Below are 23930 nucleotides of genomic sequence, written 5' to 3'. Positions count from 1 at the left end.
AGATGGGCCCACCCTCCTTTTGGAATTGAAGTTAAAATGTGGGAGTGAAGGGTTGAAAATTAGATAATATCCTTGGTCTATGATGACAAAGAGAAAAAGGCGCTTTGTCTTAGTCAAGTAGTTTTATTTTGTTTTATCGCCTTTTCAGGGTTTAGTGAAGTTAGGAGTTGGGGCTCCTCTTTGTTCTTTATTCTGCTTAGTAGATATGTTTTTGGGGTTTGCATTATCTTTTATAGAGATGGATAGGTATTTCCTCGTTGCCTTGCTTATTATACTTATTGCATAACAAGGAAACCGAGGAGAAAAGAAATTGAGATTGGGTGCCGGAGGAGCGATTTGTAATACTAATTTAGGGGTAGATGTTCGTCTACTCACTGACAAACTAATATGCAATCAATTAAAAATGAACTATGAGTATGGGTTGTAATTGCAATAAGGTTTTGCTACTGAGTTTCTCCCTTGCATGAACACAGCATATGTTACGTTTGCTGGAGAAAGGAATATTAAAAACGCAAGCCAAGATTATTGTGTTTGGTCACCTACCTAGTTTTTTGGGGCTTCAACTTTTGTCTCTGCCTTCCTCTTCAAGTGATATAAAGGAGTCACAATTATTTGATGACATTGATACTTGGATATTCATACATTTAAATTGTTTTACCTGTATTTAGTTGCTCCCAAACTTTCTTGTAATGAAAGAAATGTCTTACACACATTATTAGAGGTGAATGTGGTCATCGAGGTTAACCTATGTCCAAGTATTTGCCTTCTCATCTCTGCTTTTAGGTGAAAAGCTAGTGGAATTTTCACTCTTCGTTGATGGTATTTCATTGTTATGGTATGCTGAATGCTGATAAGTTCCTATGGATTAGTTAGAGCATGATGATTGGTGGCTATTAATTATACCCATGCGAGATCTTTACCTTGAAAGTTGGTTTTAGGATTGCTATTTGTCTAGGATGCAATTTAAAAGATGGAAGTTTGTCACATCAAAATCATTCCCAGTTTTGATCAGGAACAGGATCATTGGAGATGTAGAATGGGATTCTCACTCCTGGTCCCAAATATCCTACTTTGCCTATTTAATTGGGACTCAATCTCATCGTAAGTCAAATGAAGCCCCAGTTCTCATTGTGCATGACCCATTGTACGTCTAAAACAATATCTAAAGGCCAAACCTGCTAAGTCAAGCTAACTTTGGGGATGGAAATACAAGGGGACTTAAAATGAGAATGAGGTGTTGCCCTCATCTTGAATTAGATTGCATGGAAGATTTAATGGCTGGTTATGACAAGGCTGAAGATACTTTCCATACAGACTTGGGAGAGTCCATAAGCTTTCAACCGGATTAACCTTTTATTGCTGGAGTTGGAAGTGGTCTCTACATTCATGAGAGGGTGGGGTAAATAGGAGATCTGTTGTGCCTCCACAAACAGCAATGGAGCACAATGCCCTAACCTTTGTATGGTAGAATCTCTTCTGGCTGGGGACAGAGTTCATTTTTTGCATCATAGCATATAGCTCTTCACCTTGTCTATTTCTTTCATCCTCCTGTCTTCTTCTTTTCACTGCCATAATCTGGTTTTGCATTCGTTTTGCTCTTTTCTGTACTTTTGCCCCAATGCTTCTCTAGATAGCTTTCTCGAGAGGTACAGGAGCTTCCTCAGTGGTGTGCTTCTGTTGTGGTGGTTCTTGTGCTTTTGATTTATACATTTGAGCTTCATTTCCCTTTTTTAAAAGATAACATGTAGGTATTAGTAGAAAAAAAGATTAACAATCTATTTCTTTAGAACTTAATTTTCTGTAGTCTTATGATCACTGATCCAAAGTATGTTCCGATTTCAATCATGTGGGATTGATCTTAACAACCTTTAACTTGAGGGTTAAATTTATACGTATTTATACTGCGGGGACTGCCTCGCATACGCGAACTGCTTAGATCTTCAATTGTTGTTTTGTGTAGCTGTGATGTGACATCTATGTATGACTATCTGAAAATGAATGTCCTCGGCATATCTATATGGGAATTGGCTCTTGGCAATCCATCAAGATTCAAGATCTGAGTCTTGGGGCTTGTGCTCTATTATGGTGGAATCCTCTAGAATCTAGTATGGTGGAATCCACTGGAATCTAGGATTGTGGAATCCTCTTCTGTTTCTCACCTTTTGTTTCTTGATTCTTTCACAAGATTGCCCCAGATTTTTACTGATTCTTGTTCTTCTACCCTTTTACGAATCACATACATCTTTTTCGGGTCTAGTACAGGACATTTTTCATGATATGTCCTTTATGGGATAATGGTGCTTGTGCCATCTGCAAGTTTTCCATTGGCTGGGATTCTCTTGATACAGATACCTGTATTCATATTGCACCTTCCTATTATCACTTTTGGCTTCTTTTTTGACTATATCTTCATGCTAGAATGAAATATTTTCCGTGCTGTTAATCAAATCAGTTCAACTCTAATAATTGTGCTCTAGGCGAAATCAAGTCATTGACTTGATTAGATGGTGACAAACGTGTCGCTGTTTTCTCATCAACAGGCTGTGACAGCAATGGTGTAGCAAACTATGGAATATATTGATCGGACACCTGATTTGAGACAATGATAGAGCCTATTGAGACACTTTACTCTATTGCCCTGTGAAGGTTAATGTGTGAAATGAAACCGTATTGTAGATTATGTTTATGAGCAATCTTTTTTTTTTTTTTTTTTTCCTTCCCCATGGTTTCTATAGCTAGTTTTGTTATGCAGATATATGTCGAAATTGAGAGAGCATGGTTGATTAAGAAGCTTGCAAAAGTAAAGGAAGAACAGGGCCTTATAGCAGAAGCTGTTGACTTTATGCCGGAAATTGCGGTAACTAGAAGCGACTCTTTTGTTGTCACTGATCTTGTAATTGATTTTTCCTTGTCCAACATTCCTATGATGGGTTTAAATTGCAAGTAGAAACTTTTGAAGCAATGGCAAAGACAGAGAAAGTTGCCTTTATCCTTGAACAAGTACAGGTTTTTTGTATTGCTTTAAGCTGTTTATGCACTATTGCTAAGACTCGATCGATGGATTTTGCAGGTTCTTTTGTGCTTAGATCACGGGATTATGTCCATGCAAGGTCCTTTCCAGGAAGATCAGCCCTTGAGTGTTTGATGTAGATCCTTCCATGGAGAAGAAAAAGTCTAAAGAAGGTGAAAATATTGTTCAAATGAATTGGTGTTTTGCTTTTTCTAACATTGTGCCACTATCTTTAACTAAATTGTTTTCACAGATCAAGCACTACCTGGTATTCAAGTTGGGGTTCAAAACCATGAACTTGTACGGCTTTATTTAGTTGGCACATACTCTTCTTCCTTTCTAGCTTTATAGCAAACCCTGACAATCAAGATGTGCTTAATGGATCTAAACATACATCGCAGTTTACCTAGTGTTCATGTTGTTAATGATGTAGGTATTACTCACATAACAACAATTACCTCAAGATATGTTGATACTATAAGGCCACACAGTGAAGGGAAACCCATAACAGTTGATACCAATGAAGCTCTATTGTTGTTGAGTCTTCACTGAGTGTTTTGAGGCATGGATGTAGGTTCTAAGGAAAATCTACTGGTACTTGGTTCTATCACCACATGATCCTATGTAGTCAAGCCTTCTTAATGCCGCTTTAAGGATCAAAATCTCTCATATATTACCCAATTCAGGTACCATTTTTGAATTGTTCTGGGTAATTGGTTGTACATCTTGCAACATCTCAATAACGTGCCATAGAATTTGGTTGACCATGCCTTTGTTACTTTAACGCAGGTTGCTTCTGAAACAATTGGTCACACTGGAGGCTATCCAATGGACTGCTCTTTGGAGTACTTTTAAAGATGAATTTGAGAATGAGAAAACCATGCTTGGAGGTGCACTTGTTGAGAAGGCAGCAGAAGATCTTAGACAGAGAATCATTAAATGTGTAATTACAGAACTTTGTCATTTGTGACTCACTCTATTTTCTGCAGAATATTATTGTTGTTTCAAAGTATTACCCGAGGATTATTTTTAAAGAGACTTCCAGAGCTGTAATGCCTTAGATGCCTTAGTATTTAGATCTCGGGATCGAACATCAATTGCAACGATTCGATAATCTGATTATGGGGAACATTGGTTTATGTTTTTTTTTTTTTTTTTTTTTTTTTTTTTTTTTTTTTTTTATCAATGTCATCTTTATGAATGATTTTCAAGACCCCACATTTAACCCCGAGCAGCCTCTCTGCCTGTAATCCCTGATTGGGACATGGTTGCCGGACTTGGATGCTCTAAAATAGTGGAAACAAGGTTTACGTAACTTGAAAGCCGAAGGCTTGTCATGGAAGTGAGAATGTTGTCTTTGTAGTTTCGTTCCGTAAACATTTCTGATCGACATATATGTGTGCACTTGGCTTAGTCAACTTCTGCTCATAAAATTTTTAGCTGTGTGATTGTCTGGTATTGTGAAACCATTTCTTGTCCCATGGAGCCGATGCCCTTTGGAAGGCTGGGAGGAGCCATGCTATATTGCTAAAATAGTTCAGCAAGTTTTTTCTGCTAGTATTAGCACTCACCATTTCCGGCATATAAAGTATGTCCCACTGTTGGAGCTTTCTTAATGTGTTCATAAAACCTACGTAGCTGAATCACTCAAGGAGAAGAGCTCTCTTCTCTGAGAGAGGTTTCTATTCAAAAACGCTCTTCTGCTGCCTTGTTGTAGAGCGTTTTAATCGTCACATGCCTCAATTGATAAAATCAATGCTATCATCTAATAGAAAGATTGTATAATAATAATTATCCAAGCTTGTATTATATTCTATTGCATGACCTATTAGTTTTATACTACAATTTTAGGAGGTTGAGAAGCATCTCTCCATAATGGTTTGTTTGGCAAAAGGTCCTAGTGGCAAAAAAGATATGACTAGCCGATGTGAGTTCTCTGTCTCCAAATGAGAAAGGAGAGTAATGACATTTTAAACTCGATGGTGACAAATTTGGAAAAGCGCCTTGATCTTGTTGAGAAACGTTGCCAACAAGTCCACAAGGAAACCAAGGTTCATAAGGCTGCTTTGAGAGCTTGAAGATGCCCTAGTTGAATGAATGATCTCTCTCCCCTTGAGCATCCTCTCGTCGAGGAAGAGAAGTTGAAGAATGATGTTTTCCGTTATGCTCTGAAGTGGAGACTAAAGATATTCCTTATAGAACTCTCGTGCAGCTGGCTTAAATTTGACTGCATATTCTGTAGTGAGACCAGATCTAGACCTTGCATTGGAGTGTGTTTTGATCTTTTGATCTTTCCTCTTTCCTCCTCTTTTAATTGAAGATTTGTGGGCTTTCAAGGTTAGGAACTTGTACTGGTGGAATAGGTATCTGCACAAAATGCACACTCATTCGGACTGAAGTGAGTGCCTTGTTAGTAAACTTTGTTTCGCATTACAAATTCTGACGGTGCTTGTGTTTTCCTAACACCGGGGATAACATTACCTCTCCAAAAGTAAAGGCTAATGAATGCTATTCTTTTATTTCATTTCACATTTGAAATGAGCACTCGGTTTTTAGGGAGCTTCATTTCAGTAAGATAAATGCACTTTTTATCTCCTCAAGGGACATTACTTTTCTCCAACTTGATACATCGATAATTATAAGATCACTTTAAAATTATTCTTGAGGTCTTGTTAAACAAGGCTGATTATTTATGAGAAGTAAATATTTTTTTTTTCTTTAGAGAATTTAATTTTCAATTTGAAGTGTTTAGAAATACAAGCTTTCCTACTTTTAGTTAATGTTGCAATGCCATTGTCAATGACTTAATTCAAATGTAGGGAAAATTCCAGGAAACGCAAAAAATCAATTTTTTGCCATTATTTGAAGGCCTTTTTTTACCACGTACTTGAAAGCCAATTAATATTCTGAAAAGAAAGCTGTTATAAAGTATTCAAAACATTTAAGTTGACAAAAATTAGTTTTAGAAAAAGTTTGTGATGTTCATTACTTTAAAGCCCAACTGATGAAAAAATTGAATTCTTCATTGATCATGAAGAGCAATTATTGAAACTGATCAATTCTTGTGAAAAAAAAAAAAAATCCACTAAAACTCTTTTTTTTTTTTTTTTTAAGCGTCCCCCCTCCACGGGCCACGATCTTTCCAGGTGGAAAACGTGACCCCAATGGAGAAACCACAGCGGTTTTTGAATGTGCAGCAGTTTCCTCGCTGGTGGATTAAAAACATTGCAACACACAAAGTGCCGGAAAGTTCAATACTGGAAGATAAATATGCTTGGATCGGTACCTTTAACTCAAAGCTCTGGTACCTAAATAATCGACAAGGGTTGAATCGGATTGCTTTTGCATTTGTTATTTGGTCCAACTCTTGGTACGTGAATATCTGCTAATTGCTATGTGCTCAGCCTCTCTCCGTTTAATTGTGCAATTTGTATCCCACTTTTTGAGTTGTTTGTTTGCTGGGTTGAGCCTTGCGGCAAGTAATTAGCAATGCAGCACGATGCCAGCACCTTTGTACGTCAACCATCCCTTCTGGCTGGGTACGGAAGCGATTTTACCTTTGAGTATTTCTATCATCCTTCTGTCTTTCTTCTATTTATTGCCATCATCTTCGGGTTTTGCATTCGTTTTGGTCTCTTCTTCACTTTTGGCCCAGATACTTATGCAGTTAACTTTCTCGAGACGTACGAGAGCTGATTCAGTGATGTGCGTCTGTTGTTTTTGTTTTCTACCTCTGAGCTTCATTCCCTCTTTTGAAAGATAATATAGAGGTGTAAGAGCTGAAAAAAAAGATGAAGAATCTATCACTTCAGACTTTAATTTTCTATAGTCTCATGATCAATAATCCAATGTGTGGTCTAGTTTCAATCATTTGGGATTGATCTTAACAACCTTTACCTTGAGGGTTATATTAATATGGACTTACACTGCAGAGATTGCCTCCCATACGTGTACTGATTAGATCTTGAGCTGTTGTCTTGTGTAGTTGTAACATGCCATCTACGTATGACTACATGTAGCTTTTTTCTTATCATCAGACTGACAGCAATGGTGCAGCAGGCTATGCAATACGTCTATCAGACATCTGATCTTGAGACTGAGATAGGGGTTAATTATGATACTTAACTCTTTTGCCAATGGGAAGGTAAATATGTGAAATCAAACTCCATCGCAGCTTATATCATCAGCAATCTGTTTTTGTTTCGTGGTTTCTATAGCTAGTTTTGTCATGCAAATATATGTTGAAATTGAGAGAGGACGGTTGATGAAGAAACTTGCAAAAATAAAGGAAGATCAGGGTCTTGTAGTAGAAGTTACTGATTTGATGCAAGAAATTGGGGTAACTAGAAGTTGACTTCTGTTGTCACTGATCTTGTAAATACTTTTCCTTGTCCAACATCATGTGATGGGTTTGACATGCAAGTAGAAACTTTTGGAGCATTAGCAAGACTGGAGAAAGTTGCCTTTATTTTTTTTTAACAATTATGGATTTTTTTGTATTGCTTTTAGCCATTTACGCACTATTACTATGATTGGTTTTCTGATAGATGGGTTTTGCACGTTTGTTTGTGCTTAGATAGCCAGGATTATGTCTGTGACATATCCTTTCAAGGAAGATCAGCCCCCAAGTGTGTGATGCAAATCCTTCCAAAGAGAAGAAAAAGCCTAAAGAAGGTGAAAACAAGAACAAGCTCCAGCTGATATTCCGTCTCTTCGGAGTTGAAATGGAAATACTATGACTCATGACACGGTAACTTGTTTCGTTTTTTTTCTAGTGTTTGTCCACTATCTTTTAACTAATTTGTTTTTTTGCCAATCAAGCGCCACCAGGTTGTGGTTCAAACCGTGAACATGTATGCTTTATATATCTAGCACATACTATTTTTCCTAAGGCATATTTCTTGTGCCTTTCTAGCTTTATCGCAAATTGACGTTCTAGATGTACTTGATGGATTTGAACTCTCTTAGTTTACTCTGCATTTATGTGGTTAATAATGTTAGGTATTACTATAAATGATTACCTTAAGATTTGAATATATAAGGCTATAGATGAGATTCCATTAGTGAAGGGAACCCAAAAGCGAGATGCCGATGAAGGGAAACCCGAGTAGGATACCAATGAAGCTCTTTCTTTGTTAAGTCTTTATTGAGTTTTTCAAGGCACAACTATTCATTCTGTGATATAATGAAATGCAAGTTCTAAGGGAAATCTACTGGTACTTAGTTCTATCACCACATGATCCTTGTAGTCAAGCCTTATTAATGCCACTTTAAAAATAAAAATCTCTTAGAAATTCCCGATTTAGATCTTTAATTTGTTTAGGTATTTGGTTGTACATCTTTTATTATCTCCATAGTGTGCCATAGAATTTGGTTGACTATGCCTTTGTTATTTTAACACAGGTTGCTACTGAAACAATTGGTCAAGTTGGAGATTATCCAATGGCCTGCTTTTTGGAGTAGAGAGAGAGAGAGAGAGAGAGAGAGAGAGAGAGAGGGCTGAGATCGTGGCAGTAGTGATCGCAACAATGATCATTCAAATGTGACCTGGTTGATCTGCCACTCTTGGCCAGAGAGCGAGCTGAGATCGTGGCGGCAGTACTTCAAAAGTAGTTTTATTTTTTTTTTTTTTCCCTTTTCGGGGTTTAGTGAAGTCCGTAGTTGGGGCTCCTCTTTGCTTTTTATTCCGGTTCGTAGATTTATTTTTAGGGTTTGCATTATCTTGTATAGAGATGGATAGGTATTTCCTCGTTGCCTTACTTATTGCATAACAAAGAAACCGGGGAGAAAAGAAATTGAGATTGGGTGCCAAGGGAGTGATTCATAATGCTTATTTGGGGATTGATGTTCATCTACCCATTGTCAAACTAATATACAATCGATTAAAGACGAACTATGATTATGAGTTGTACCTCTCCATTGCAATAAGGGTTTGCTGTGGAGTTTCTCCTTGCATGAACATGGCATGTGTTATGTTTTTGGAGAAAGGAATATTCAAAAAGCAAGAGCCAAGATTATTGTGTTTGGTCGTCTACCTGGTTCTTGGGGCTTGAACTTTTGTCTCTGCCTTCCTCTTCAAGTGATATAAAGGAGTCACAATTATTTGATGACACTGATACTTGGTTATTCATACATGTTAAGTTGTTTTTGCTGTATTTTGTTGCACCTAAACTTTCTTGTAATAAAAGAAGTATCTCGCACTCCTTTGTTAGGAGTAAAATGTGGTCGTCCAGGTTAACCAATGTCCAAGTGTTTGCCTTTTCATCTCTGCTTTTGGGTGATAAGCTGGTGGAATTTTCACTCTTTGTTGACGGTATTTCATTGTGATGTGATGCTGAATGCTAATAAGTTCCTCTGTATTAGTTAGAGCATTATGCCTAGTGGCTATTAATAAAACTATCCAAGATTTTTACCTTTTAAATCGTTTTTAGGACTGACTATCTGTATAGGATGCAATAAAAAGATGGAAGTTAGTCACATCAAAAATCATTCTGAGTTGGGATTAGGACTAGGTTCATTGGAAATGTAGAATGGGATTCTTAATCCCAATCCAAATATCTGACTTAATCCCAGGATTGGGGCAAATTTTTTACTTGTTCTCGTACTCATGTATGAATCACATTAGGGGGTGGGTCTAGTTCAGGATACATTTCATGATATGTCCTTTAGGGGGATATTATAGTGCTTTTGCTGTTTGCAAGTTTTCAATTGGCTGGGATCCTCTTCATGGAGATTCTGTATTTGTATTGCATCTTGCTATTGTCTCTTTTGGTTCCTTTTGTGAACATATTTCATTCTAGAGTGATGAATTTTTTGTGCTGTTAATCAAATAGTTCAAATGAAAATTTTTAATAGTGATCTAGATGTACTTGATTGGACAGTGACATACATGTAGCTGTCTTCTAATCAACAGGCTGTGATAGCAATGGTGCAATAGGCTATACAATACATTGATCAGACAGCTGATCTTGAGACCAAGATAGAGGTTAAGATACGTAACTCTGTCGCTGATGGAAAGGTGAATATGTGAAATCAAACTCCATCGCAGCTTATATTCATTCATAATCTATTTTTGTTCCGTGGTTTCTATAGCTAGTTTTGTCATGCAAATATATGTCGAAACTGAAAGAGCTCAGTTGATCAAGAAACTTGCAAAAATATAGGAAGATCATGGTCTTATAGCAGAAGTTACTGATTTGATGCAAGAAATTGGGAGTTGATTTCGATTGTCAGTGATCATGTAATTGGTTTTTCCTTGTCCAGCATTCCTATTATAGGCTTGAATTGTGGATGGAAACTTTTGGATTAATGGCAAAGACGAAGAAAATTTCCTTTATATTTTAACAAGTGAGGGTTTTTTTGTTTAGCCTTTTGTGCACTATTACTATGATTGGTTTTCCGATTGATGGATTTTGCGCAGGTTCGTTTGTGCTTAGATCGCTAGGATTATGTCGTGCACAGCACATATCTTTTCCAGGAAGATCAGCCCCGGAATGTTTGATGCAATTCCTTCCAAAGAAAAAAAAAAAAAGCCTAAAGAAGGTGAAAGCATTGTGGAAGAAGCTCCAGCTGATATTTCGTCACTTCTAGAGTTGAAATGGATATACTATGACTCATGTTACGGTAAATTGGTGTTTTTCTTTTTCTAGTGTCGCGCCCACTATCTTTTAACTTATGTCTTTTTGCCGATCAAGCACCACCTAGTGTTCAGGTTGTGGTTCAAACCACAACACATTCTCTTGTTCCTTTCTAGCTTTAGTGCAAACTCTGACGTTCCAGATGTACTTGATAGATTAGTACTCGCATCTCAGTTTACCCTGCATTTATGTGGTTAACGATGTAGGTATAGGTATTGCTCGCACAGCAATGATTAACTTGAGACATGTCGATGCTACAAGGCAATAGGTGAGATTCCATCAGTGAAGGGAAACCCAGAGCAGTGTACACTGGTGAAGCTCTTTCGTTGTTAAGTCTTCACTACATGTTTCAAGGAATAATTGTTTATTCTGTGATTTAATTTAATGCAGATTCCAAGGAAAATCTGTTGGTGCTCGGTTTTATCACCACATGATCCTATGCAGTCAAGCCTTCTTAATGCCTCTTTAGAGGATAAAAACCTCTCAGAAAATTCCCAATTCAGGTACCATTTGTGAATTGTTGTGGGTAATTGGTTGTACATCTTGAAATATCACAATAATGTACTATAGAATTGGTTGACCATGCCTTCAATATTTGAATGCAGGCTACTTCTGAAACAATTGGTTAAGTTGGAGGTTATCCAGTGGCCTGCTTTTTGGAGTACTTTCAAAGATGAATTCAAGAATGAGAAAAACATGTTGGAAGGTGCACCTGTTGAGAAGGCAGCAGAAGTTCTTAGACAGAGAATCGTTGAACTTGCACTTGCATAACTTTGTCTTTTTTCTTCTTTTTGGATCATCATTCAGATGTGACTCAATCTATTTTATGCAGAATACTATCTTTATTTCAAAGTATTACTCGAGGGTTACCTTGAAGAGACTTGCAAAGCTGTTATGCCACAGCATTCAGGTCTGATTGTGTTGAACATTTTTTTTTTATTCTATATCAAGGTCAATCTTTATGAATTGTTGCCTAGACTCCTCATTTAACCTGAGATGCCTCCCTGCCTTCAATCCCTGATTGGGGCATGGTTGCTGGACTTGGATACAAGTTCCACATTAGTGGAAAAGAGTTTTTGGCATATTGAAAGCCAAAGGCTTGTCATGAATTTCTGACTGACAAATATGGGTACTCTTGGCTTAGTCGATTCTGCTGATATATTTGTTGGGGCTATAAGCGTCATTGTCTGACATTGTGAAACCATTTCTTGTCCCATGGAGCCTGAAATTCTAATGCACTTTTGAAGGGTGGGAGGAGCTCTACTATATTGCTAGTATCAACACACACCACTGCCTGTGTCACAAAAGTATATCTCGCTATTAGAGCTTTGTTAATGTGTTTAGAAATTCTGCATAGATGATTCACTCAAGGAAAATAGCTCTGTTTTTTTGGGTTCTGTTACCAGTATTGTATGATTCACTCAAGGAAAAGAGCTCAGTTTTTTGGGGTTCTGTTACCACCGTTGTAGAGGGCTTTAATCAATCACACACCTCAATTTATTAAATCAACACTATCATCTAACAGAGAGACAATATGATGATATTTATACAAGCTTGGATGATATCCTATCAGCATGACCTGTTAGTTCTATATTATCATTTCAGGAAGCTGAGAAGCATCTCTGTTGTTTCCAACTCCTTGGTGGCAAAGATAGACCGGCCGATGGGAGTCGTCTGGAATAGATGACAAAAGACAGCAATGACATCTTGAACTTTTGGGCAAAAAATTTGGGAAAGCTGCTTGATCTTGTCGAGAAAAGTTGCCACCAAATGCGCAAGGAGACTATGGCTCATAAGGCTGTTTGGAGAGCTTGAAGACGTTCTTAATTGAATGGATGATCTCTCTCCCCTTGAGCGCCCACACCAAAAAACAAAAGAGAAGCTGAATAATGCCGTTTCACATTGTGGTCTGAAGTGGGACCGAAGATGTTCATCATAGAACTTTGAGTAGCTGGCTTCAATTTGATTGCATATTTTGCATAGGGGACCAGATCTGGGCCTTGTTCCGGATTGAAATGATATACTGAACACACTGCATAGGAATGTATTCATTCTTTTCATGCTTCCTCTTTCCCTCTTCTTTTAATTGAAGATATGTAGGATTTTAGGGTCCGTAACTGGTACCAACGAAATAGGAATCGCCAAAAGATGGGCACTCATTCGGACTAAAATAAGCGCCTCATCACTAAATTCTGTTTTGCATTACGAATTTCGCTGGCACTTGTGATGCTAATGAATGCTATTTGTCATTTTCTTCAAGGGACAATGTTTTCTCGAAGTCGATACTTCAATAGGGGAGGGGCCTTTGTTCTCTCGGAATTCTAGCTCCTCCATTCTTCGTCATGGAAGCTGAAAAATATTGGGAAGAGGAAACAATTAAGGCGATCCTTGGTCTATTTTGGCAATAGGCAATCTACATACGTGGGAAATTTTGTTAGTTCATCGAGAAAAAGCTGTGGGCACATCTTTAGCTTTAGCTGTGGAAGTAGTAATGTGGCTAATGCCCAATGAATAACAAGTACTTTCCTAACAAAATGAATTTATTTATCATTTTATCGAAGAATGTCACCGTGAGAATTGCTTAGCAATCGACATAAGTCAGATGAAGAGTATTAGTGATCTTTAGGCTCCATTTGTTTCACGGAAAATAACTTTCGGGAAAACGTTCTTTGAATTTTCCGGTATTTGTTTCACAGAAAATGAATTGCTTAGGGAAAACATTTTCTACGATGGGCAAAAAGTCTTCTAAACTAAGGGAAATTGTTTCCACTTTTGAAAAGTGTAAAACATTTTCCTTATTTAATCTCTTTTATCTCACAACCTATAAGCACTCACTTCCTCCTCCCCCTTTTTTTTTTTTTTTTTGAATTATTACTTTTTTCTTTGTTTTCCCTCTTCCTCTTTATTTTTATGTTTTCTTTTTCTTTTTCAAAATTGAGTTTTTAATTCTTTTTCTTCTTCCTTGGCCGGTCGTTGGGCACGGCGGCGGCTGACCGACGACCGGCCACAGCCAACTCTAGCCTTGCCCAAGGTCGATCCACCGAGGGCGAGGCTTGAGCTTGCCGAGGCATCCGTTGGCCAACGAGCTCACTACTCACCGGATCGGTTGACCCTCAAGCTCGTCAAAGTTGGCGATTGCGTCTTGGTCGGTCACAAGGCAACCGGCCACGTCAAGGCACACCGCAGTAGAGAGGAAGGAGGAGGAAGAAGGAGGAGGAAAAGAAAAGGAAAGAAAAAGATTAAAAATTCAATTTTAAAAATATATATAAATTAAAATTAAGTTTTTTTGGTCAATTAAAAATATTAAAATTTAATTTTTTTGGTAATTTTTCCCAAAAAATCAAATTAGATAACGAACAATGGAAAACATTTTCCACTCAAACTTCAAGTTTCAATCGAACATCAGAAAATATAGTCATTTTCTTGAAACATGACTTCTTTGAAAATATTTTCCGGAAACATGATATTTTCCGTGAAATGAACAAACCCTTAATGTTCTAACTTTTTCCCGTTGTTTGTGAAGCCAAAGATTTGAAAATCACATCAGTTATCATAAGATATACTTAAAAGCTATTCGTGCGGTCAATAAATATTTTGGCCATCATTTGAAGATCTCTTTTTGTCATGTACTTAGAAGACTAATTGAAATTTTGAAAAGGAAAAAAAAAAAAAGAAAAAAGACAGCCACTATAAAGCATTGAAAACATTTTTCTTTGGCGAAAAGAGACCTTCAAAATGTTCAAAACATTTTATTTGACCAAATTTAGTGTAAGAGAAGGTTTGTGATATTCATCACGGCAAGGACCAACTAGTGATAAAATCAAATTTTTCATTGATAAAAAAGAGCAATTGTCAAAACCAATCAATTCTAGTGAAGAAAATTATTAAACTCTTTTTAAAATTAACTAGCCAATCATATGCTTGATGAAGAAGACCCCATCAATTATAGTTGACAATTTTCCAGCAAATTGGAGTTGTACCAATTTTGAAAACCCTAATTGGTTTTCCTCTTTTTGTTGTTTTCTTAATACAACCTTGAATCCCATCTTATCTTTCTCGTATGATTCTTTTGTTTTCAATTTATTTCCTGCTTTTTATTTGCCATCCTACTTGTGGTCATTTTAACCGTTGGCATTTCGACAACGGCAACGTGGTAAATTTTAAAGAAGAAGAGATAAATTTAAAAAATAAAAAAGTAATTAAAAATTTATCATTCTTGTTTTTCGGCTTTAAGCGAATCGTTCTTTTTTTTCTTGTGCTCATGAAGGACTCTTGTTCTATCCCCGGTCGTTGGAGCTTTCAGTTAAAGCTCGAGGTTTTCGCGCCATTTCTTGGTTGGAGTGCTGTCATCAAATCATGCCCCCGTCACCATCTTCTTCAGCGACCGAAGATGGTCGAGCCATGACCCCCAATATTCCAAAGCTCCACAACAATGGGGGGCGTCGTGGGATCCGCCAGGGAGCCGCTCTCTCTGCTCAGAGTGAAGAAGCAGCTCTCCCGAAAGGCCGTCTTGCCTTCGCGAGCGCCCCCACCTCTCGGCGGCCCAACATAGTACCTGTATGAGAACCAACGTAAATCAAGGGTTATTAGATCTCGTATAAGGATCTTGTACATTTTATAAATAAACAACCTTGACCACACCATGTAGGTTTGCTGAGGCCATTGCCACCCTTTCCCTATCTTGTATTTCACATCTAGTGTCATTTGGTTCAGTCACACTAGTGGAATGTGCTTTTGGAACATGGTGAATCTTGTCCATCTTGCTGGTTTCCAACAACAGATCCTTTGGAGGTGGGCACAATTTAGCAGCGGTTGTCGCTTGGTCGACATATCACTGGGAACAAGAAGATACACCAAGCTTCAACCTTTTATGAGAGGGCTCTTCTTTGTCTAATTGCAGGAAGTCTACAGAACGTGGGTGGTCCACAGAGGTCGTGACGCTTGTACCACCTGAATTCCTGTTTAGGTTAAGACTATAACTGTTTTCGGAAGGAACCTAAAACCGGATGCTTGTTTTGTTGAGCTAACTTAAGTTTCAGCTCAGATTCCCATAGAGCAATCTGCTGCTGCAAGTCCTGAAGTTCAAGATTTCTTGGGCCTACGACATGATCAGATCCATGCTCCTGGCATTCCAATTTTGGTTGAGCATACCCAAGCTTCTTCCTGCAATTCCTTGCCCAATTGAAGGTGCAGAACCAATCCTATTGTTTGCTTCCTGGTTCTTCGTCTTTGGATGTATAAATGTACAACTAGGAGGCAATCTTTTGGACATCATTTGTTTTAGTCTCGAGCAGGGTATCCCAACTTCTTCGATGTTTTCCATGCCAAAATAGGTGGCTTCTGATTTCCATTTATCCTAACTGTTTTAGCTTTATCTTCAGACCTCCTATCCTGTCTACCAGACTTCTGTCCAACTTGATTCATTCCAAGACTATTCTCATGTTTGGTTTGTATAGATGGTCTGGTTGGAAACTCAATTGAGTTTGCAGGAGGATCAGCAGCATCAACCTTTGCTTGTATGTAATTAATCGTAAATAGAAAAACGTCATGAAAAGAAAAGGAAAAAAAAAGAGATCAACTAAAGGTTCAGACAAAACACCAGTCAGAAGAGCAGAAATGTTAAGCATCTCCAGGAAATGTGCAAGTACACACTTAGTTTGGAAGACACTGATACCAGAGAGCAACGCTGAGATACTCTATTCTAGATAAAACACTGAGTATAAAGAAGATAAGAAGCCTTCTTGATTTTAATTCAATGTAAGTCTATTTAAGCAGACACATCAATTATGCTGCTGATTCAAAGGACCTGTAAGTTTATGGATAGGATGAGTAGAGGTTTTAAGTTGCTGCACCAGGTCCAATGCATTTATCAGCTCATAACAATAGCAACCCCCCTCCCTAAAAAAAAAAAAAAAAGGAAAAAAAATACTGCTAAATCACAGTGGTTTCCTCATTTGTGGATTAAAAACGTCAAAAGCTGAGACGACAGGGTGTAATGCCCATGTGTTGGGTTTCAGTTGCAACTTTGTTCTCTATAAGTTTGTTTTCATTGGGTATTAGGTTGTGCATTGCATGCAGGCCTTGTAGGAGCATTATCTTGGTGAGAAATTTTGTTGAACAATTGGTGGGTAAATATTTGCTAATTTCTTTGTGCTCAGTCACGCTCTGTTTGTGCTCTGCCTCTCTCTGTTTAATTGTGAAATTTGGATCCCACTTTTCGAGTTGCTAGTTTACTGGGGTGAACCTTGCGGCAAGAATTAGCTAGTTGATTGCTGGCTTATGTATTAGTCCTAGGTGATTGTATTGGGCAACTAAATAGGGGATTCTCAGTGTTTTGACATGAACTTATTGGTCTAGTACCATAATTATTGAATATGTGTGACATTGTTGATTTAGCGGATGCACTATCTTGCAAATGATTTTTTAAGGGTCTGACACTTTTACCTGTTGATGTTAACTTTCTGCAGGTAATAAATTATTCAAGATGGAGAGATTTGGAAGAATTGCTTAAAAGATGTGCTTCTGGAACTCTTTAATGAATGAAGGTTGGCATTTATATTCCTGTGGAAGTTTAATGGTGCTTATGTGTAAACAAAGAATGGGTAATAAGCAAAAAGTTAACTTGAGATATCCTTTCTGGCAGGGTGCTTGTATTTACTTATGAAGTGAAATTAATTAACATCAGTGAGCATTCAGCGCCCAAGTAGTACAAAGTGAGTTTCCAGCAGTTAGCATTGTCACTTTCTCTCAAAAGGAAAAAAAAAAAAAAAAAAAAAGGAGGAGATAGCAAACTCAATAGGTTGTCGAAAGATTACTTGGTAACTTAAAGGAAGCATTTACCTAAGATTCGTTATCAATAATTATCTCCCTGATCCATGAAGTCAATGTAAGATCATGTGATGTTGCATCCTACAAGAACACTGATTGGAAGTTCTCTTAGGAAAATAATGCACAAAGCCATGTGGATAAGCTGGACATTGTGATACTATCTAGTGTGGAGATACTAGCAAAATCTTTGATGTACTTTTTACAAGATGGACCCTCCCTTTGGAGTTGAAGCAAACATGTGTGAGTGAGGATTGAAACATAGAGATCCTTAGTCTGTGATGACAGAGAAAAGGCATATTGTTTAAGTTAAGTAGTTTTATTTTGTTTTTTCATCTTTTCAGGGTTTAGTGAAGTCAGTAATTGGTGCTTCACTTTGTTTTTATTCTGTTTAGTAGATTTGTTTTAGGATTTGAGTTCTCTTGTATAGGGATGAATTCTTTTTGTTTTAGATGGATAGGTATTTCCTTGGTGCCTTACTTATTATACCTTTTACACAGCAAAGAAACCAGGGAGAAAAGAAATTGAGATTGGGTGCCGGACGAGTGATTCAAAGTAATAATCAACTAAAGATGTACAATAAGTATGGGCTGTACCTCTCCATTGCAATAAGGGTTTTCTGTAGTTTCTCCCTTGCATGAACGCAGCATGTGTTAGGTGTGCTGGTGGAGAAAGGATTATTAAACAAGCAGGAGGGATTATTGCGTTCAGTCATCTACTGAATTATTGGGGATTGAACTTTTGTCTTCCCAGCTCAAAGCACTATTTGCCTTCCTCGTCAAGTGATTGAGTCATAATTATTTGGTGACACTGATACTTGGATATTCATATCTGTGAAGTTGTTTTTCTTGTATGTGGTTGCTCCCAAACTTTCTTGTACCGAAGGAAGTATCTTACACTCCTTTGTTATGAGCGAATTGGATTGTCGAGATTAACTCGATGTCCAGGTATTTGCCTTTCCATCTCTGCTTTGGGTTGATAAGCTGGTGGAAATTTTACTCTTCATTGATTGCATTTCATTGTTATGCTATGCTGAATGCCGATAAGTTCCTCTGGAATAGTCAGAGCATTATGACCGGTGGCTATTTATTTGTACCAAAATTTTACCTTCACAATTGTTATTAGGATTGCTATCAGTATAGGAAACGATTAAAAAAGATACAAGTTGGTCACATCGACAATCATTCCCAGTTTGGATTAGGAGTAAGATCATTGGAGATGTAGAATGGGATTCCTAATCCCAATCCCAAATATCCTACTTTGCCTATTTAATCAGGACTCAACCTCTTAGTAAATCAAATTAGGCCCCAGTTCTTGTTGTGCGTGACCCATTTTGCATCTGAAACAATACCTGAAGGCTGAACCTTCTAATTGGGGCTAACTTTGGGGATTGAACTATAAGGGGATCATAAATGAAATTGAGGTGTTGCCGTTGTCCTTAATTAGATTGGATGGAAGATTTAATTATTGTTGTGGCAAGGCTGAAGATACTTTCTATACAGACTTGGGAAAGTCCATATGCTTCCACCTGGATTAAGAAAAACCTTTTGTTGCTGGAGTTGAAAGTGAGCTCTACTTTCATGAGAACCTGGGTTGCGGTATATGGGAGGTCTACTGTTCCTCCACAAGCAGCAGTGCGACACAATGCCATCACCTTTGTATGGCAACCATTTCTTCTTGCTGGGGACGGAATTCTTTTTTACATCATAGCATAAAGCTCTATACCTTGTCTATTTCTTTCACCCTCCTCTCTTCTTCTTTTCAATGCCATCATCGAGTTTTGCTATCATTTTGTTTTCTTCTTTACTTTTGCCATCATAAGCAGTGCAGAGTCCAATGATTATTGATCCAAAGTGTGTTCCAGTTTCAGTCATTTGGGATCGATCTTAACAACCATTACCTTAAGGGTTTTATTTTTATGGACTCGCACTTTAGCAATTGCCTCCCATATGTGTACTGATTAGATCTTATACTGTCGTTCTGTGTAGTCATAACATGCCATCATGTATGAATATATGAAAAAAAAATGTCATTGGCATATCTATTTGGGCATTGGCTCTTGGCAATCTCTAAAGATGCAAGAACTCAGGCCTTGTATTCATGCTGTTTGCAAGTCTTTTCAATTGGCTGGGATCCTCCTGATTTTATTTGTATTGCACCTTGCTATTACCCCTTTTAGTTCCCTTTTCTCACTCTATTTTCTTTCTAGAATGAATAATTTTTCTTGCTGTTAATCAGATAGTTCAACTGAAAGTTTTAATTGTGTTCTAGACATAAGCAAGTAATGAATTAATTAGATGGTGACATTCGTGTTGCTACTCTCTTATAAACAGGCTGCAGAAAATGGAGAAGCAGGCTATGAAATATATTGACCAGACACCTGATCTTGAGACCAAGATTGAGCTTATTAAGACCCTTAACTCTGTTGCTGCTGGGAAGGTGAAAATGTGAAATCAAACTCTATTGGGGGTTCATGAGCAATCTGTTTTGGTTTCAGGGATTCTATAGCTAATTACATTATGCAGCTATATGTCGAAATTGAGAGAGCATGGTTGATAAAGAAACTTGCAAAAAGTAAAGGAAGGACAGGATCTTATAGCAGAAGCTGCTGATTTGATACCAGAAATTGCAGTAACTGGTATTTAGGTTGTGGTTCAGGCCATGGCTTTATTCATCTGTCACGTTCTCTTTTTCCTTTCTATCTTTATCGCAACTCTGATGTTAGAGATGTACTTAATGGATTTGAACACACTTCTTACCTCGAATTCATGTGGTTAACGATGTAAGTATTACTCACATTACAATGGTTACCTTGAGATTTTGTTGTTGCTATATGGCGATACATGAGATTCCATCAGCGAAGGGGAAACCCAGAGCAGTGGGTACCAATGAAGCTCTTTCATATGAAGCTTTGTCAAGTCTTCACTGATTGTTTTAAGGTGCAGCTGTTCATTCTGTGATTTAATTTGTTGCAGGTTCTAAGGAAAATCTGCTGATACTTAGTTCAGTCACCACGTGATGATTATGCAGTCAAGCCTTCTTAATGCTGCTTTAGAAGATAAAAATCTCTCAGAAATTCCCCAATTCAGGTACATCTTTGAATTGTTTCTAGGTATTTAATTGTACATTTTGTTGCAATATCTCAATAATCTGCCATAGAATTTGGTTGGCTGTACCTTTGTTGTTTTAACGCAGGTTGCAGCAGAAACAATTGGTCACAATGGAGGTTATCCAATTAACTACTCTTTGGAGTACTTTCAGAGATGAATTTGAGAATGGGAAGAACATGCTTGAAGGCGCACTTGTTGAGAAGGCAGTAGAAGATCTTAGACGGAGCATTGCCTCATACATGACTATTAGGGGTTTGATCTTAATAACGGTCCAGTTTGTGCAGTCCAGTTTCAATCATTTGGGATTGATCTTAATAACGGTTACCTTAGGGGTTTTATTTATAAGGACTTATACTGCAGCATTGCCTCCCATTTGTGCACTGATTAGACCTTATACTATCATTTTGTGCAGTCGTAACATGCCATCATACATGACTATTTGAAAAATGAATCTCATTGGCATATCAATATGGGTATTGGCTCTCGGCAATATCTAGAGATGCAAGAATTCAGGCCTGGCGCTCATGCTATTTGCAAGTTTTTTTCATTTGGCTGGGATCCTCGTCATTGTATTTCTATTGCACCTTGCTATTACCCCTTTTAGTTCCTTTTTTCACTCTATTTTTTTTTTTCTAGAATGAATAATTTTTCTTGCTGTTAATCAGATAGTTCAACTGAAAGTTTTAATTTTGCGCGGGACATAATCAAGTAATGAATTAATTGGATGGTGACATACGCATTGCTATCTACTTATAAACAGGCTATTGCAGCAATGGAGAAGCAGGCTATGCGATATATTGACCAGACACCTGATCTTGAGACCAAGATTGAGCTTATTAAGACACTTAACTCTGTTTCTGCTGAGAAGGTGAAAATGGGAAATCAAACTCTATTGTGGGCTACGTTCGTGAGCAATTAGTTTTAGTTTCGTGGTTTCTATAGCTAGTGTCATTATGCAGCTATTTGTGGAAATTGAGAGAGCACGGTTGCTAAAGAAACTTGCAAACAGTAAAGGAAGAACAGGGTCTTGTAGCAGATGCTGCTGATTTGATACAAGAAATTGCAGAAACTAGAAGTCGACTTCTGTAGTCACTCATTTGGTAATTGGTTTTTCCTTGTCCAACATCATGAGTGGTTTGAACTGCAGTGGAAAATTTTGGAGCAGTGGAAAATATGGAGAAAATTGCCTTTACCCTTGAACGATATGGGATGTTTATGTTGCTTTTAGCCATTTATGCTCTATTACTATGATTGGTTTTCGTCGATGGATTTTGCAGGTTTTTTGTGCTTAGATCGCCAAGACTATGTCTGAGCACAGATCCAGAAAAATCAGTCCCCAGTGTTTGATGCAGATCCTTTTGAAGAGTAGAAAAGGCCCAAAGAAGGGGAAATTATTGTGGAAAAAGAGCCAGCTGATATTTCGTCACTTCTGGAGTTGAAATGGATATAATATGAACATAATATGAACCCATGATATGGTGAATTGGTGCTTTACTTATTCTAGTGTTGTGTCTATTATTTTTTAACTAAAGTTTTTCACCAATCAAGCGCTACCCAGTATGCAGGTTCTGGTTCAAGCCATGGCTTTATTCATCTATCGCATTCTCTTTTTCCTTTATATCTTTATGGCAAACTCTGATGTTAGAGATGTACTTAATGGATTTGAACACACATCTTGCCTCGCATTCATGTGGTTAGCATGTAGTATTACCCACATTACAATGGTTACCTTGAGATTTGCCATTGTTATGTGGGCGATATATGAGATTCCGTCGGCGAAGGGGAAACCCGGAGCAGTGGATACCAGCGAAGCTCTTCTATACGAGGCTTTGTCAAGTCTTCACTGATTTTTTTAAGGCACGGGTTTTCATTCCATGATTTAATTAGCTGCAAGTTCTATGGAAAATCTGCTAGTACTTAGTTCGGTTACCACATGATCATATGTAGTCAAGCCCTCTTAATGTCACTTCAGAAGATAAAGATCTCTCAGAAATTCTCCAATTCAGGTACATCTTTGAATTGTTTCTAGGTATTTGGTTGTACATTTTCTTGCAATATCTCGATGTTCTACCATAGAATTTGGTTGGCTGTGCCTTTGTTATTTTAACACAGGTTGCAGCCGAAACAATTGTTCACAATGGAGGTTATCCAATTTACCGCTCTTTGGAGTACTTTTAGAGATGAAATTGAGAATGAGAAAAAACATGCTTGAAGGCACACTTGTTGAGAAGGCAGCAGAAGATCTTAGACAGAGAATGAGCTGACGTGTAACTATAGAACTTCGTCGTTTTTTCTTGTTTTCTTTGGATCATCATTCAGATGTGACTCTATTATCTGTAGAATATCAATGTCGTTTTGAAGTATTACTCAAGGATTGCCTTGAAGAAACTTGCATAGCTGTTATGCCTTAGCATCTAGGTTGATTATGTTGAACATTTTTTATATTCTTTATCAATATCAATCTTTATGACCGATTACCTAGACCCCCATTTAACCCTTAGCAGAGTCACGCCCAGATACCTTCACGGTATGGTTGCTGGACTTGGATGCAAGTTCCAAAAAAATGGAAAAGAGGTTTTGGTGCCTTGAAAGCCAAGGCTTCTCTTGAGGTTGAGAATGTTGTCCTTGTAGTTATTCCATGAACATTTCAGACTGATATATATGTGCACACTATGCTTAGTCAACTTCTTCTCATAAAATTTGTTGTTGCTATAAGTGTCAATATCTAGCGTTGTGAAACCATTTCTTGTCCAGGGAGCCTGAAATTCTAGTGATTCACCATTTCCAGTGTTACGAAAGTATATCTCAAGATTAGAGCTTTCTTAATGTGCTCATAAAATCTACATAGCTTAATCACTCAATTAAAGGAACTCTATTTTTGAGGTTCTATTACCACTGTTGTAGAGAGCTTTAATCATTAACATGCCTCAATCTATTAAATCAACACATCACCTACTAGAGAGACTGCATAATAGTAATTATATAAGCCTGTATGATACTCCATCAGCATGACCTGTTAGTTTTATGATCATTTTAGGAAGCTGAGAAGCATCTCTCCAAAATGAATTTTCCAAGTCTCTGGTGGGAAAGACAGACCTGTTGATGGGAGTTGTCTGTTTCCAGACGACTAAGGAAAGCAATGATATCTTGAATTCAGGCTACAAATTTGGAAAAGCTCCTTGATCTTGTTGAGGAAAGCTGCCACCATATCCGCAAGCAAACTATGGTTCATAAGGTTGCTTTAAGAGTTTAAAGATGTTCTTAGTTGAATGTATGATCTCTCTCCCTTGAGCCTCCCTCTCTCTTACCAAAAGAGAAGCTGAAGAATGCGGTTTCTCGTTGTCCTCT

At 37.7% G+C, this 23930-nt stretch overlaps 1 long non-coding RNA gene and 2 pseudogenes across 1 annotated transcript; all 3 read left to right on the top strand.

Annotated features, from left to right (window-relative positions):
- Window positions 1-3578: 3578 nt before the first annotated feature.
- On the top strand, window positions 3579-5307 carry LOC120292172 (annotated as a pseudogene).
- Window positions 5308-10288: 4981 nt separating this feature from the next.
- On the top strand, window positions 10289-10529 carry LOC120292178. The gene is made up of 2 exons (XR_005549927.1): window positions 10289-10357; window positions 10431-10529. It is a non-coding gene; the product is annotated as an uncharacterized LOC120292178 (long non-coding RNA).
- A 96-nt stretch (window positions 10530-10625) lies between these two features.
- On the top strand, window positions 10626-11473 carry LOC120291696 (annotated as a pseudogene).
- The last annotated feature ends 12457 nt before the right edge of the window (window positions 11474-23930 follow it).

Source organism: Eucalyptus grandis, chromosome 3, assembly GCF_016545825.1.
Source record: "Eucalyptus grandis isolate ANBG69807.140 chromosome 3, ASM1654582v1, whole genome shotgun sequence".
NCBI lineage: Eukaryota > Viridiplantae > Streptophyta > Magnoliopsida > Myrtales > Myrtaceae > Eucalyptus > Eucalyptus grandis.
This window is presented reverse-complemented; position numbering and strand designations above follow the sequence as displayed.